We start from the raw sequence: 6,752 nt of genomic DNA, 5'->3' as shown, positions 1-6,752 counted from the left end.
TCTCTCTCTCTCTCTCTCTCTCTCTCTCTCTCTCTCTCTCTCTCTCTCTCTCTCTCTCTCTCTCTCTCTCTCTCTCTCTCCCTCTCTTCCGTCCTCCTCCCTCCCCTTTCAATTGATTGCAGCATCCTATTTCCCTTGCTGCCTACATGGGGCTCTGGAGAGGATGGAGGCATCACTCAGAGCTTACTCTGTCACATAATGACATCAAATGCTAGGGCAGCACATGGTCAGAAACAGGGTCCAAAGTTCCCATGTGATTGACTGTTTAATCCCAGGCCCAAAGCCCATCGGTATAAGATTCTTTCCTTATTGGTGGAGATCAATACCCCATGCCCATGTGAGGGGAGGAGCAGAGTTGGTGAGAGTAGGAGAGCTCAACTCTCTTCAGTCTATACAATCTTCTCTGAGCTTTCTTTGAGTCTTTGGAAGTACTTTAAGTCTCTTCTGATTTTAGGTACTGCTGGCTTTCAGCTTTGAGATGATGGAAGATGCTATTTCAGGTTGCTGAAGGGAATGATTCTGAGAGGAAGCCAACATGAGAAGAGCTGACTGTCTCCATCATATCCCTATACCCAGTTTGCTACACTAGAGATTACTGCGGCCAGCCCAGTTGGTGGGCTGGCAAGCGGTGAGAATAACGAGAAGGGGGTGTAATCAATATTTTTATTTATTTATTATTTATTACAGGACCATTTCATACAGAGCCAAAGATGCAAGGAGCTCACAGAGTTTTTATGCCCCTCCAAGAGAATGTAGACAATGTAGAAAGATCCTCCATCAAAGGAATGCAGATAATGTAGAAGGAGCCTCCCTTAATCCTGTTCACTATTTACCCTTGCTTAAGGTTAGTTACTTATTAGGGTATTATTCTAGGACCATATCTGGAGGCATAAACAAAAAAAGATTGCACACCCTCTTGCTTATCTGCCCAGTAACCTTTGCAGGTAATTGTACAGGACAGGGGAATATACCTTATTGAGGTCAAGAGACCCCAAAACGACCCCTACATAATACATCCTCCTGCTTGTCTGCCCTGTAGCCTTTCAGATAATAATATAGGGGAGGGGAACATTTCATGATTGAAGCTGAGATACTTCTGAAAGTTCTCTACAAGAGATTTTGGGGAACTTCTTGGGTGAAATCTAGGACTCTCTTGGTTGAGTTGAGTTACCTTGCTCCCAATGGAAGTTCTCCTTCACTCTGTATTGTATGATATATGCATGTATGTATATATACATATTTATACACATATTTTCTCTGACTTCTATTTTGCTACTTATTTGGATAAATGATTTTCTTTGCTAGGTGTTACATGTGTTCATTGTGTATTTGGTAGGGAAGAGGTCAAGCTTTGGTTATAAAGCTTGGGGTCTTTTTCCCCCAACAAAGAAATAGGGATCTGAAGTTAGCTTAAACCTGAAAATCACGCCCCTTGAATAATGATGTTTGACGAAGTAGATATAATTCTAGCTGGGTACTCCCTCTCTTTGGAAAGCAGATTGTTGACCTCTGACTCCAGCTTCCTGTTTCCCCTCCTGGCAGGAATTAAAGCCTCCCTTGGAGAAGGGTGAGGGGAGAGGGACTAAAGTTGTCTATTCTGCCTTCCATCTAAGCACATAATGAACGATATACTCCAATGTTACATGGGAGGGATGGCCCTCACCACAGCTAGGACCAGGAAAGACTATGATGAAAGCATGCTCCTTGGGAAGCTTACACATATATTTGAGTTGTTCTTGAAATACAGTTTTTCCTAACCAGCAGGATTAGAAGCCAGGTTTTCCTGACCACATGCAATTAAATTGGTGAATATTCACCCAAATGATAAGGTGACCCCCACGTAACAGGCTGGATTAATTCTTACCCAGGAGACCAGGATGCTAGCAGTATGTCCAAATAACTAGGTCTACCCTTTCACCCCTGCCCCTTTCCCCTGGAGCTGCCCCCCTGCACTAATCCAATTGAAGCAGCCACCTTCAAAAGAGGCTACAACACTAGGAATACCAACCCTACTCCCTAATTTCATTTTGTTTCCAATGGCAAAAACAAAACAAAACAAAACAAAAAACCCATCAGATCCAATCAGGGAGAAGGGGGAAATCCCTGGATAGAAAGCAAGGTACTGGGGAGCGAGGGGTGCTACCTTCTTCCTTCTGCATCTTACCTCCCAAAGAGGACAACAATAATAACAAATAATAATAACAGCAAACATTTACATAGCACTTCAAAGGGGCTTAGGCCCCTGCTGCATCCTCCTCCAAGAAAAGTACACCTCCTGGGCTGACCCAGGCATTTGGACTTGGGCCACATGGCATTGTGGGAGTGAGTAGGGGATGTTACCCCTACTTCCTGGCCAGACAAAAGCACCCTGATACCTAAGACACCAGACAGTTCCATCTGCCACCTGTCTGACAATATCTACACCCTGACTCGTGCCTTCCATCCTGGGCAGCTGTTTTCTGAGAGTAACTGGAGGATGATGAGGTCATTGGGAGGCCAAGAGAATCTGGTGATAAAGCAATAGGAACTAATAAAATACCTATCCTAGGAGAGACGGTGTGGCAAGAAAAAGAACTCAGAATGCTGGGTTCCGGTTCTGGTCCTGGCTCTGCCACTGCCTTTCTGGGGAATCCTAAATAAGTCACAACGGTTCTTCAGACCTCAGTTTCCCCATCCAGAAAATGAAGGGATGAGACTCAGCAAGCCCTAAGCGATTTCCAGCCCTGGTTGGCTGGGAATTAGAGATCTGGGTTCCCTTTGGCCCCATCACCTGACGGAAGACACACTCCTGAGCTCTGGGAAATGCCTGCAGCATGCTTTGAAATGTGTAGCTGCTCTAGGAGAGGAGAGGAAAGAGGTTTTGTACTGTCCAGACAGGGAGCCAACACGAGGGACTCTCAGAGTGCAAGGGAGCAGGGAGCCAGCTGGGCTAGAGAACAATGTGGTTTCAATCTAATTGTCCCAAAATGTTGTTACAATGCAAACCACGTGCAATCCACTCACCTGCAACTAATCAGCCAAAAAGCTACCAGATAACTAGGCTCACCCCTTCTCCCCTGGCCCTTTCCCCTGGAGCTGCCCCCCTGCACTAATCCAATTGGAGCAGCCACCTTCAAAAGAGGCTGAAGCCAGTACGATGAATACCAACCCTACTCCCTAATTTCATGTTGTGTCGAGTGGCAAAAACCATCAAATCCAATCAGGGAGAAGAGGGAAAGCCCTGGATAGAAAGCATGGCACTGGGGAGCCAGAGGGGTGCTACCTTCTTCCTTCTCTGCATCTTACCTCCCAAAGAGGATGACAATAATAACAAATAATAATAATAGCAAACATTTACATAGCACTTCAAAGTCTGTAAAGAGATTTACACACATTGTCTTTTGCTCTTTAGAGTGTGGGAGATATCATTTTCCAGAAGGGGAAACTGAAGCTGAGAGGATAAGTGACTTACCTGCCCTGGGTCACACAGCTAGTGTGTGAGGCTGAATTTGAATTCAGTTCTTCCTTCCTCCAAAGCCAGCATTCTATCCACTGTACCACCTAGAGTAATAGTGGTCGATCTATTTTTAGCTTAGGAAAAAAAATCACTGTCAAACTTTTTTAATATATTAGTTTAGTAAAGCACTTTTCCCCTTTCTATATTTTACACTTTATGATGAGGAGTATTCTGGTAGGAAGGGTGGAAATAAGAGCTTGTTAGGTACCTTTTCTGTGCCACGTATTATGCTAAGAGCTTTATATATATATATATATATATCATCTTATTTCATCCTTACAACAACCCTGGGAGGTAAATGCTATTATTATCTATATTTTACAGTTGAGGAAACTGAGGCAGACAGAGGTCAAGTGACTTTCTCAGGGTCACACAGCTAGGAAGTGCCTGAAGACAGATTTGAACTCAGGTCTTTCTGACTCCAGGCCCAATAGAAAAGGAAGGTGGTATAAAAACAAATGACATCAATGAAAATTTATTAAAAAAAAAAAAAAGAATCTGATCAGGAAGCTGAATCCTTTGGCTGTCTTTTCCTAGGATTTCCCAGGGTACCATGTAATTTTGGGGTCTCCTGAGAAAAATGAGTCACCCAGCCTGCCTGCCACATCATCGAAGTTGATTTTATTATTGTAGGGTTACAGAGAAGTGAGCCTTTTGGGTTCAGGGGCAGTTTCATTGCAATTATTATAATAGGCTTGTATGTGAGTTCTGTGGTCAAGGAATGCATGCTGTAGTCTCTCGGCTGAAAAGTATGGATTTGGGAAGAAGGAAATTTGGGGGAGTTGGGAAGCAGAATGAATGGGAGCTCTCACTCTTGGGTTCTTCCTACAGGAGGTCCCCCACTCCTGACAGCTGTGTAGACAGGCACAGAGAGCAAAAACAGTTGTGCAAAGTTCTGCTTGTAGATAGATTTTTCAGATAGGTAGGAAATAGACAAAGATAATAAAGAGGGAGATATCAATTCATTTAGATAAGTTGATGACAGGTGACAGTTTGGCCTGATTCTGAGGGCTAACAGTGTGTCTAAGTCTCCTGTCCACTAAAAAGACTCCACACACAACAATGCAGCCAGTTCTCAATTACTCTTGGTAATGGGGAACGGGAATGGCCCAGACATAGGACATCTGCAGATAATCCTCAAACCTATCAGTCACCTTCCTCTTCTACCCCATCAACCCATTGAATAAGAAGCAAAATGGATTGAAATCTCTTCATCTCCTCTCTAGGCCCCGAACCCCTTCCTGGGACTGTAGAGAAAAGTGGCTAATTAGCAGCGATGGAACCACAAGTCTATCAGGATAGCGGAAGAAGAGAAGAGGTACCTGAATCATGAGACTGAGACAGAGAAAACCTGGATAAAATCCCTAATAAACCTTAATAAATAAATAAATAATGAACTTTAAGCTTCAATATAGCCACCTGGATTTACCTGCAAAATTTCTCTTGAGAAATTCAAAGAGCAATGTTGAAGATGGATTTAACCTCATTTACCTTAAGAACTTCTCTGTGATGTAATAAAGTACAAATCACCCTTTTCATTTTTTTTCCTTTTAAATTGATTTATTTTTAGTTTACAACATTCAGTTGCACAAATTTTTGAATTCCAAATTTTCTTCCCCTCCCTCTCCTCCCCCTACCCCCAAGATGGCATGTAATCCGATAATACATATACCTTCACATTAACCAAATTTTCACAATAGTCAAGTTGTAAAGAAGAATTAAAAACACCCTTTTCATTTTACAGGCGGCAGTGAGCGGTACAAGGCGATGAAGGTTTGGATTTGAAGCCACTGGACTTGGTTCTAAATCCTGATTCTGATACTTCCTATTTGTGTGACAGGGCAGCAAAGTGGCACACTGGAGTCTCTTCCTGAGTTCTAATCTGACCTCAGATACCTCCAAGCTGTGTGACCCTGGGCAAGTCACTTGACCCTGTTTGCCTCAGTTTCCTCATCTGTAAAATGAGCTGGAGCAGGAAATGGCAACCACTTGAGCATCTTTGCCAAGAAAACCCCAAATAGGTCACAAAGAGTTGGACACAACTGAACAACAACATCAAATGATGTTCAAATGAGATCATGTAAGAAAAACATTTTGCAAACTTTAAAGAGCTATATAAATGTATGCTATTATAAGTTGATTCCTCCTCCCACCCTCTACTTGTGTGACCTGAGGCAAATCACTTCTCTGGGTTCCTTTCCTCCTCTGGGAAATGAGGCCCCTTTGAGTTTATGATCTGAAATCCTCACCATCCTTCAAAGTCCAGCTCGAGTCCCACTTTTTGCATGAAGATTTCCCTGGCTGATGTAATGCCCAATGATTTCCCCTTTCCCTTAGTTACATTTACTTACTGGTGCATACCACACCCCTTAGTACTTCATCTTTTACTGCTCTATATTTCTTTTTTTTTTTTTTAGGAGTTTAAGTAGTCTTAATGTACATAGTATTTTATTTTTTTGATTACATATAAAGATAATTCAATATTAATTTTTATAAGATTTTGAGTTCCAAATTTTTCTCCCTCCCTTCCCAAGATGGCAAGCAGTCTGATACAGGTTATACATGTACAATCATGTTAGTTCCACATCATTCATGTTGTGAAAAAAGGAACAGAACACAAAGGGGAAAAATCATGGAAAAAAAAGTGAAAATAGTATGCTTAGATCTACATTTAGACTCCACCAGTTCTTTCTCTGGATATTGCCCTATATTTCTTTCTAATTACTTCATATCAGTTAATCTTGCCTCTCTGATTAGATTGTAAACCCATGGAAGGTAGAGGCTTGTGTCTTCTATTTTCCTTGAATAGCTTCCACAGCCTAGCACACAGTAGGCAGTTAACATATGCTTATTCATTAAAAGTAGGACCTAGAGGACATAAATGATTTGCCAAAGCTTACACAGAAAATCGAAGAATCACAAATTTAGAGCTGGAGGGAACCTTAGAAATCAGCTATGCACTCCACACCCCTCATTTTACACATAAGGAAACTGGAGGCTCCGAGACATCAGATTGCTTGGGTAACTAGGGGCAGAGAGGGAGCTTTCAGACTCCACACTTTCCTTGCTGTGTGAGGAGGGATCATTTCTTTCTCCTCTAACTCCCCACCCCCTTGAAGCTTCCTTTTATGTGTTGTCTTCTATTAGAATGTAAGCTACTTGAGGGCAGGGTGACTTACATCTGTATCCTCGGTACTTTGCACAGTGCCCAGCACATAGTAAGTGCTTGATAAATGCTTGCTAAGGCTTTGAGGAA

The sequence above is a fragment of the Petaurus breviceps genome, unplaced genomic scaffold, assembly GCF_028583685.1.
Source record: "Petaurus breviceps papuanus isolate PSGF00001 unplaced genomic scaffold, PetGlider_PUasm1.0 90617, whole genome shotgun sequence".
In the NCBI taxonomy this organism is placed as follows: domain Eukaryota; kingdom Metazoa; phylum Chordata; class Mammalia; order Diprotodontia; family Petauridae; genus Petaurus; species Petaurus breviceps.
Note: the sequence above shows the minus strand (reverse complement) of the source record.